Source organism: Hypanus sabinus, unplaced genomic scaffold, assembly GCF_030144855.1.
Source record: "Hypanus sabinus isolate sHypSab1 unplaced genomic scaffold, sHypSab1.hap1 scaffold_164, whole genome shotgun sequence".
Classification (NCBI taxonomy): Eukaryota; Metazoa; Chordata; class Chondrichthyes; order Myliobatiformes; family Dasyatidae; genus Hypanus; species Hypanus sabinus.
In genome coordinates, this window is record NW_026779721.1 from 492,023 (window position 1) to 502,500 (window position 10,478).

The window sequence follows — 10,478 nt, forward strand, 5'->3', positions numbered from 1 at the left end:
TGCAAGGTACGGGCCATTCTGAAAGGGTAAGGTGAACACTCAGAGGCCATGTTCCTTATTAGAACTAACAACAGAAAGATAAGGTCCTGCGAAGAGAATTTAAGGAGTAGTGCAGAAAGTTAGAAAGTAAATCTCGGGTGATGATTTCAGAATTGTTTCAGGTGCCACATGATTGCGACGTAAGATATGGTAAGCTGGTACACTTAAATGTGTGTCTAACAATTTGGGGCAGGAGGGAGGTCATCAGGAACACAGGTCTTTGGGCTCTCTTCCAGGACATGTGGGACTGGTGTAACAGGGATTGGTTACAGTGAAGGGGATGTAATACTCTCACGGGGAAGCTTACTGGAGCAACGCTGACGATTTGTATCGTGTGGCATGTGGAGGGGCCTTTGGGACACAGAGCTACAGGTCAGTAAGTAGTATTGAGCAGATGGGACATTTTTTTTTTGGTGTGATCAGGAAGGTTTTAAGAAAAAGGATGCAGATGGTCCACCATGGAGGGAGACATACCTGTCATGGTATTGGGAAATGAACTAGCAAGATGATTGGAGTTTAATTGGGAAAGTTTTATGGATCCTAATTCTGGAGGGTTTCGGATGGTTATTGATGAGAATATGTTTGGACCTGCAGGTCGATGATTGTAAAGTTGTGGAAGAATTGGGCAGGTCTCACAGAGAGTTGTCTGGGAGCTGATGTTACAGGTTGTTACTGGATGGAGCTGAGTTTGGCTGATGTCTGACATGTGGGAGCCCCGTACAGCCCAGCCAGTCAGAATTTAGTAGTTCTCTGTCCCTGTGAGGAGGGTAGAGAAGGACAGGGATGGTCAGGGATTGAGGGTGATGACAGATACTTATTTGTTTAAACATGTAAGAGGAGTCCTATGTAAGGACGAGGAAGATGAAATTGGACAGGGTCTTGCAGGAACATGAAGCAAGAAAACAACGGTGAATCAGGAGAGTGAAGAGTGACCAGGAAATGTCGTCATTCAGGAAGATCAATGAGAATCCTAAGTCACCTTATGCATACACAGAAAATAACAGTACAGTGGGGAGAGGACAGGACCACCCTAGGACAAAGGTGGGAGCTTATTCCCGGAGCCAGATTTAGCACGCGAGGTAGAAAATGAATGCTGGTGTTCACTAAGGAAAAGGACAAAGAGGAAAGCGTGATGAGAAAGGTGGTCTGGTGATGTTCTCTGGGAGTTGATACTGAAGATAAGTGCTATTTAGTCTCTCTGACCATTTCTATGGGTAAGTCCTTTGGGGAAATTTAGTACATTGTGAGACACAGACCACATGCAGTTAAATATGATGTTTAAACTGCCGGCACCGTACTGTAACGACAGAGATTCTAACAACATCTGACCCGTACTGCAAGGGAAGGGAATGGTCTGTCTCTGGTATAAACATGTCCTGCATATGTCACTGCTCAAGCACAGTCAACATTTGAAGGCAGGGACAGTGAACCTTACAATATCTAGCCCTACACTGCCAGGACGCAGAACAATAAAACTCGCAGCGCTGTTCAGTGAGCACACGGTCCTGTACACACCCAGCACTGTACACCATCGTTCTTTTTCTGTTGTCCATCGAGATCCGATGACGACATACACTCCTTTAACCGTGAGATCTCTGATGACCATACAGTCCTGTCCTGGACCCATGAGCTCTATTGCAGGTGGGACATGTACATGTGGTCGTGGTAGTAATCATGGCAACCATGGCTGCATTTCTCCTGGCTCTCTTCTGCTGTCTTCTGGTTGTTCTTTTCATCTCCAGAATACGAACCCGTCCCTACACAGCAGTCGCCAAGTGTTATGGTCAGCAGCAACATCCTCCAGGTCCTCGGGTCTCATTTTGCACTCCTTAAATCATTCTTCATCTGAACCTTATAGCGCTTCTTCGGCCCTCCAGCTGAGCGTCGACCATGATGTAGCTGGCCGTATAACACTCCGCGGGGTAGCCGACATGTGGGCATCCTTATCACGTGCCCCAGCCACTGCGGCTGACGATAGGTGATCATGGCCTCAATACCCCTGCAGTTGGTCTTTACCAGTATTTCAGTGTGAGGCACCAGCTCACGCCAAGTAATTCCCAGGATGCGCTGAAGGCAGCTTATGTGGAAGCGCACCAAGGACATGATGTGACGGCTGTAGTTTCCCCAAGCTTCACAGCTATAGAGGAGGGTGGTGACACAGACCGCTTGGTATACAACGACCGTTGTGGAGGGACGAAGGCTCCTGTTCTGAAAGACAACGCCGAAGTCTCCCAAAGGCAGCTCATCCCTGTTTAATGCGGCTCCGGATGTCGTTGTCAATGCCGCTATCCTCAGATAGAATCCTGCCCAGATATTTTAAAGATGGAACTACTGACAGCTTTTCATCACCAACAGTGAAGGCAGGTAGGGTGGGTGGAACACTGGTACTCCATTGGCAAACCACTTCTGTCCTGGTGGTATTGACGGTCAGCCCCATCCTGCTGTACGCTCTCACCGCCACAGCAAGGACAGTCTGAAGATCCTCCGGAGTATGGGCCACAGGAGCACAATCATCTGCATACTGCAGCTCCAGGACCCGCTCTCTATGGAGTTTGGTGGTGCCCTGGAGCCGCCTGATGTCAAAGAGGTTGCCATCTGATCTGACGTCCTCTGGCACACCGCTGCTGTCTTCAGTCTCGTTGCGGAGAGGCTTGGCAACACACAGGAGGAAGATGGTAAAGAGCACTGGCACTAGCACACACCCCTGCCTCACCCCTGTGTGTACAAGGAAGGGCTCGGACTCTTGTCCTGCTATGGTCACCCGATCAGTCATCCCATCCTGGAACTGGCGGCGGATGTTAACAAATGCATTGGGACAGCCACACCTGAGGAGGACATCCCATAAAAGCTCTTTGCACTGTGTCGAATGCTTTGGAGAGGTCGACAAAGGCCATAAACGGGTCCTGATGTTGCTCCCGGCACTTTTCCTGAAGCTGCCAGGCTGTGAAGATCATGTCGACCGTGCTCCTGTTCTTCCTAAACCTACACTGCGATTCGGGCAGCATTGACTCAGTGATGCTGCCGATGAGCCTCTGAAGCATCGCCAGCAACAAAAAGGAGTGAGATGCCCCTAGTATTGCCACAGATGTCACCCTTGTCCTTATAAATGACAACGGTGTTTGCATTTCTCCATTGCTGCGGGATGTTCTCGTCAGTCCAGGCATCGGTGATGTACTCGTAGAGGGTTCGCCTCCATTCTTCAGTAGCCCTCCATGTGCCCTCCGTTCTTCAGTAGCTCAGCAGGGAGATTGTCAGTGCCAGGGGACTTGTTGTTCTTAAGGGAATGGACAGTTGATAGAACCTCCTGGAAGGTTGGTGGTAGACTGAGGTCGTGGATACGTGGACATTCAGGCAGTTCGTCCAGGATGGTGGGGTCTGCGTCAGAGTCTTGATCAAGCAGGGTGTTAAAATGCTCAGCCCACCTCAGCAGAATGGTATTCTGATTATTCAAAAGTGTTAGACCATCTTCTGTTTTCAGGGGAGCAATGCATCGATTTATTGGGCCGTAGATGGTTTTGACATAATTGTAAAAAATATGCATGTCATTATTATCGGCAAAGAACTGAATCTCATGTGCCTTTTAGGTCCACCACTCATTTTGTATGGCCCGAATTGCCTTTTGCACTTTCCTCCGAGCTGCCGGCCAATGCTGTCTGATGCTGGTGGATGAGGGGTTGTCTAATGTTGCCCGGTGTGCTTTGTGCATGTCCTTAAGCAAGTTGTGGGTAGTGTCTGAGTTATCGTCAAACCGGTCTTGGTGGTTCCTGCTCTTCTGGCCGATGGATTGAGCTGCTGCCTCATGGAGCGCAGAGCGATATAGGTCCTCTGTCGTTCCATGGTATTTTCTGAGCTGAGACAAGGTACCAGCTTCCTCAGTTTCTCAGCTGTGTTGCGTCGAAACTCACTTCTTGATTCAGTGTTTCTCAGGCGTTTGCAATTTAGCCGCTTTTAATTGAGCTTTTGCAGCCGCAAGGCGGGTGGGGCGCACTTTCATATGGAGCTTGGCCACAATCATCCGATGGTCAGTCCGGCACTCTGCACCTATCACGGCACGGGTGATGAGAACATCCTTGATGTCACTACGTCTCACAATGACGAAGTCGATCATGTGGCAATGTTTATAGCGAGGGTGAATCCACGAGGTCTTATATTTTGCCTTCTGCTGAAAGATGGTGTTGGTTATGGTAAGGTTATGCTCAGAGCAAAGAATGAGTAGTCTCGTGCCAGTTGCATTGACCTTGCCAATACCATGCCTACCTAGCACTCCACTCCATATCCTGTTGTTCTGTCCCGCCCTGGCGTTGAATTCCCCAACCAAAAAGATCTTATGGTTCTTAGGGATCCGGCAAAATGCTTCATCCCATGTCTGATAAGAGCATTCCTTGGCCTCATTCCCAGATGGCAAAGATGGTGCACAGGCACTGAGAAGCGTGGCATAACGTTCCTTTGCCAGGAGGATACGGTGGGTCATTAGTCTTTCACTAATGCCAACATGTGTTTCTGTGAGACTTGGTAGAAAGGTGTTCTCGATGGCCATTACTACTCCGTGGTGATGTTGTCCACCTGGGGAGAAATCTTTCCAGAAGAAGGTGGAACCCATCTGTTAAAGAGCCTCCATCCCGGCGCCTGTTCTCTCTCAGGGCAGCAATGTCGATGTTGTAGAACCCACCCCCTCCTCTGTTAAAGAGCCTCCATTCCGGCGCCTGGTCTCACTCAGGGCAGCAATGTCGATGTTGAGCGCCTCAGCTCGGCAGCGATCAAGACTGTTCTCCGTTGAGGTCTGTCAGAGATGCCATCAGCGTCCAGGGGAGTCCTTTCATTCCATGCTGTCAGTTTCAGGTTGCATTGTTTCTTATTTCGACCGCAGTGGTGGAATAGCCCGATAGTCGCGGTAACCTATCCAGCTGAGTGATTGAATAGGCAATTTATAATCCACCTTTTCTACGCCCTTCCCGAATTGGGGTGAGCAATGCGGTCCATACATAGGGCTGATCAGTCGCATAGGGGTCTGCCGAAAACAGCTGCCGCTCAGTCCCAGCTGCGAGCGACCAAATACCCTGTGCCGCTGCCGTACAGGGTTCTGACTAGGAGCTCCCAATCCATTCGTACCTGCTGCCGTTGCCAGACGCACCATCGCCGTCAGACGTTAACCATATGTAAGGTCCACGTATTGTTCACCGTAGTCAGAGGTGGAGACCTGCGCAGGGAAGATAGAGTGGGTGTGGAGAGGATGTTTCCTATTGTGGGGGAGTCTAGGACCAGAGGACACAGATAGAGTGGATGGAGAGAGGATGTTTCCTATAGTGGGGGAGTCTAGGACCACAGACAGAGTGGATGTGGAGAGCATGTTTCCTATGATGGGGGAGTCTAGGAACAGAGGACACAAATAGAGTGGATGTGGAGAGGATGTTTCCTGTAGAGGGGGAGTCTAGGACCAGAGGATACAGAAAGAGTGGATGCGGAGTGGAAGTTTCCTATATTGGGGGAGCCTAGGACCGCAGATAGAGTGCATTTGGAGAGGATGTTTCCTATATTGGGGGAGTCTAGGAACAGAGGACGCTGATAGAGTGGATGTGGAGAGGATGTTTCCTATAGTGGGGGAGTCTAGGACCAGAGGATACAGAAAGAGTGGATGCGGAGTGGAAGTTTCCTATATTGGGGGAGCCTAGGACCGCAGATAGAGTGCATTTGGAGAGGATGTTTCCTATATTGGGGGAGTCTAGGAACAGAGGACGCTGATAGAGTGGATGTGGAGAGGATGTTTCCCATAGTGGGGGAGTGTAGGACCAGAGGAAAGAGATAGAGTGGATGTGGACTGGATGTTTCCTATAGTGGGAGAGTCTAGGACCAGAGAATACAGACAGAGTGGATGTGGACTGGATGTTTCTTACAGTGGGCGAGTCTAGGACCAGAGGACTTAGATAGAGTGGAAGTGGAAAGGAAGTTTCCTACATTGGGGGAGTCTAGGAGCACAGATAGAGTGGATGTGGAGAGGATGTTTCCTATGATGGGGGAGTCTCGGAACTGAGCACACAGATAGAGTGGATGTGGAGAGGATGTTTCCAGTAGAAGGGGAGACTAGGACCAGAGGATACAGACAGAGTGGATGTGGAGAGGATGTTTTTTTATATTGGGGGAGTCTAGGACTAGAGGACACATATAGAGTGGATGTGGAGAGGATGTTTCCTATAGTGGGGGAGACTTGGACCAGAAGATACAGACAGAGTGGAAGTGGAGAGGATGTTTCCTAGAGTGGGGGAGTCTAGGACCAGAGGACGCAGATAGTGTGGATGTGGAGAGGATGTTTCCTATAGTGGGGGAGTCTAGGTCCAGAGGACACAGATAGAGTGGATGTGGAGAGCATGTTTGCTATAGTGGTGGAGTCTAGGAGCAGAGGACACAGATAGAGTGGATGTGGAGAGGATATAACCTGCAGTGCGGGAGTCTAGGACCAGAGGATACAGACAGAGTGGATGTGGAGAGGATGTTTCCCATAGTGGGGGAGTCTAGTACCAGAGGACACAGATAGTGTGGATGTGGAGAGGATGTTTCCTATTCTGGTGGAGTCTAGGAGCAGAGGACACAGATAGAGTGGATGTGGAGAGGATGTTTACTATAGTGGGGGAGTCTAGTACCAGAGGACACAGATAGTGTGGATGTGGAGAGGGTGTTTCCTATAGTGGGGGAGTCTAGGACCAGAGGACTCAGATAGAGTGGAAGTAGAGAGTATGTTTCCTATAGTGGGGGAGTCTAGGACCAGAGGACACAGATAGAGTGGATGTGAAGAGGACGTTTCCTATAGTGGCGGAGTCTAGGACCAGAAGACACAGATAGAGTGGATGTGGAGAGGATGTTTTTTATAGTGGGGGAGTCTAGTACCAGAGGACACAGATAGTGTGGATGTGGAGAGGATGTTTCCTATTCTGGTGGAGTCTAGGAGCAGAGGACACAGATAGAGTGGATGTGGAGAGGATGTTTACTATAGTGGGGGAGTCTAGTACCAGAGGACACAGATAGTGTGGATGTGGAGAGGGTGTTTCCTATAGTGGGGGAGTCTAGGACCAGAGGACTCAGATAGAGTGGAAGTAGAGAGTATGTTTCCTATAGTGGGGGAGTCTAGGACCAGAGGACACAGATAGAGTGGATGTGAAGAGGACGTTTCCTATAGTGGCGGAGTCTAGGACCAGAAGACACAGATAGAGTGGATGTGGAGAGGATGTTTTTTATAGTGGGGGAGTCTAGGACTAGAGGACACAGATAGAGTGGATGTGGAGAGGATTTTTCCTGTAGTGTGGGAGCCTAGGACCAGAGGCCACAGATAGATTGGATGTGGAGAGGATTTTTCCTGTAGTGGGGGAGTCTGGGACCAGAGGACACAGATAGAGTGTATGTGGAGAGGATGTTTCCTATAGTGGGGGAGTCTAGGACCAGAGGATACAGACAGAGTGGATGTAGAGAGGATGTTTCCTGTAGTGGGGGAGTCTAGGACCAGAGGACACAGATAGAGTGGATGTGGAGAGGATGTTTCCTATAGTGGAGGAGTCTAGCACCAGAGAACACATATATAGTGTATGTAGAGAGGATGTTTCCTTTAGTGGGGGAGTCTAGGACCAGAGGACACAGATAGAGTGGATGTGGAGAGGATGTTTCCTATATTGGGGTAGTCGATGACTAGAGGACACAGATAGAGTGGATGTGGAGAGGATGTTTCCTATAGTGGGGGAGTCTAGGACCAGAGGATACAGACAGAGTGGATGTGGAGAGGACGTTTCCTATAGTGGGGGATTCTAGGACCACTGATAGAGTGGATGCGGAGAGAATGTTTCCTATATTGGGGGAGTCTAGGACCAGAGGATACAGCCAGAGTGGATGTGGAGAGGATATTTCCTGCAGTGGGGGAGTCTAGGACCAGAGGATACAGACAGAGTGGATGTGGAGAAGGTGTTTCCTGTAGTGACGGAGTCTAGGACCTGAGGACACAGATAGAGTGGATGTAGAGAGGATGTTTCCTATAGTGGGGGGAGTCTAGGACCAGTGGACACAGATAGAGTGGATGTGGAGAGCATGTTTCCTATATTGGGGGAGTCTAGGAACAGAGGACACTGATAGTGTGGATGTGGAGAAGATGTTTCCCATAGTGGGAGCGTCTCGGACCAGAGGATACAGCCTGAGTGGATGTGGAGAGGATATTTCCTGCAGTGGCGGAGTCTAGGACCAGAGGATACAGACAGAGTGGATGTGGAGAAGGTGTTTCCTGTAGTGACGGAGTCTAGGACCAGAGGACACAGATAGAGTGGATGTGGAGAGTTTTTTTCCTACAGTGGAAAGTACTGTGTTCATGACAAGATCTTTAGCAGCGTCGCTGAGCAGAGGGATCTTGCGATCCAAGTTCACAGCTCCTTGAAAGCGGCCACGCAGGTCGATGAGGCGGCTAAGGACGCTCGCTTTTGTTACTCGAGACTTTGAGTTCAAGAGTCAGCGGGTGATGTTGCAACTTTATCAAACTCTGATCAGGCTACATCTGGAGAATTGTGGGCAACTCTGGCCGTCCCAGTACGGGAAGGATGTCGAGGCTTTGGAGAGGGGGCAGAAGAGATTCACCAGGACGCTGCCTGGTTTAGAGGGCACGTGCTGTCACAAGTGGGTGGATAAACGTGGGTTCCTTACGCCGGAGGCGGAGGGGAGATCCGAGAGCAGTTTACAGGATTATGGGAGGCATAGATAGAGTGGACAGGGGGGTATCTCTTTCCCAGGGTTGACATGTCTAGTACCGGAGGGCAGCCACTGAAAGTGTCGGGGGTGCGGATGTGAGGGGTAAGTTTTTTTTTTATTCGGAGAGTGGTGGTTGCCTGATCTGCCGCTAGAGGCAAATACATTAGGGGCTTTCAAGAGACGTTTGGGGAGGCACGTGGAGATGAGGAAGGTGGAGTGTTTGGTGTCGTTTTTGATTTGAGTTTCAGCTTTGACGGTACGACATTGTGGGCCCAATGGCCTGTTCTTGATGTACGTTCTATGGTCTATGACACGGGGAGGGGAGTACAAGATGGACTGAGAGAGGTTTTAACGGACAGTACAACGGTTAAAGACCCTCTTCTCCCTTCCTCCCCCCCCCCCTCAGCCTCTCTCCATGATGCCGATCCCGGCGAAGGCGGACACAACGTTCCTGGTGACGGAGCCGCTGTGCCAGATCCCGGGATTCCCGCCGTCCTACGCCAGCGCGCAGCTCCCGCCGGGGACCTACGTGATCCCCGGCCAAGAGGAGGAGGCGGCCGAGGCCGAGAGGGAGGCGACCAGGAGGAGACTGAGAAACCTGGCGGTGGGTGGCCGAGGGATCCGCCGCGGGGCCGTGCCGATATCGGGGGGGGGGGGGAGGGCCGGGACACTCCCTACCGTTCACTGTCTGTGTCCGACCCTCGTACGCCGAGGTCCCCCCATCTCTCGACACTCCGTTCACGGTGCGTGTCCGACCCTCTTACGCCGAGGTCCCCCCCGCCCCTCGACACTCCCCAACGTTCACGGTGTGTGTCCTACCCTCGTACGCCGAGGTCCCCCTGTCCCTCGATACCCCACCGTTCACGGTGCGTGTCCGACCCTCGTACGTCGAGTTCCCCCTGTCCCTCGATACCCCACCGTTCACGGTGCGTGTCCTACCCTCGTACGCCGAGGTCCCCCTGTCCCTCGATACCCCACCGTTCACGGTGCGTGTCCGACCCTCGTACGCCGAGGTCCCCCCTGTCCCTCGACACTCCCCACCGTTCGCGCTGCGTGTCCCACCCTCGTACGCCGAGGTCCCCCCTGTCCCTCGACACCCCACCGTTCACGGTGCGTGTCCGACCCTCGTACGCCGAGGTCCCCCTGTCCCTCGACACTCCCGACCGTTCACGGTGCGTGTCCTACCCTCGTACGCCGAGGTCCCCCTGTCCCTCGACACCCCACCGTTCACGGTGCGTGTCCTACCCTCGTACGCCGAGGTCCCCCCATCCCTCGACACTCCCCACCGTTCACGATGCGTGTCCCACCCTCGTACGCCGAGGTTCCCCTGTACCGAAGACCTGGAAAATGGATGAATATGGGCAATTTGTGGACATAAGTTGTGTTATCCATTTGAAAACTATTTTAGTTTATTCGGCACTACTTTGTAGCTGAACGACCTGTTTGCTGCCTGTGCTCTTTGTTGCTATCTGTCCCCCGCTCTCACCCCCTCACACCCGCACCCTGCCCCCTCTAACTCCCTCTCTCTCTGCCCCCTCACATTCCCCATTCCTGAACCTCCCTGCCCTCTCTTCCACATTCTCCCTCTCACCCACACCCCCCTCTTTCCCGCTTCACATCTCTCTCTCCACACCTCACTACCGCTCTCCCCCGTCCCTCACACTCCTCTCCCCCTCCCCCATATCCGCCCGCTTCTCCTTCCGCCACTCCCTTCCCCGTCCAGCTAA